Genomic DNA, 251 nt, shown 5'->3' with positions numbered 1-251 from the left:
CAGCCTTATTCTAAAATGGATTACATTGTTTTTTTCCCCTCATCAATCTACACACAATACTCCATAATGACAATAAAAAAATGTATTCAATATAAAAAACTGAAATATCACATTTACACATGTATTCAGACCCTTTACTCAGTACTTTGTTGAAGCACCTTTGGCAGCGATTACAGCCTCGAGTCTTCTTGGGTATGACGCTACAAGCTTGGCACACCTGTATTTGGGGAGTTTCTCCCATTCTTCTCTGC

The sequence above is a fragment of the Coregonus clupeaformis genome, unplaced genomic scaffold (genome assembly GCF_020615455.1).
Source record: "Coregonus clupeaformis isolate EN_2021a unplaced genomic scaffold, ASM2061545v1 scaf1510, whole genome shotgun sequence".
Lineage (NCBI taxonomy): Eukaryota > Metazoa > Chordata > Actinopteri > Salmoniformes > Salmonidae > Coregonus > Coregonus clupeaformis.
This window is presented reverse-complemented; position numbering follows the sequence as displayed.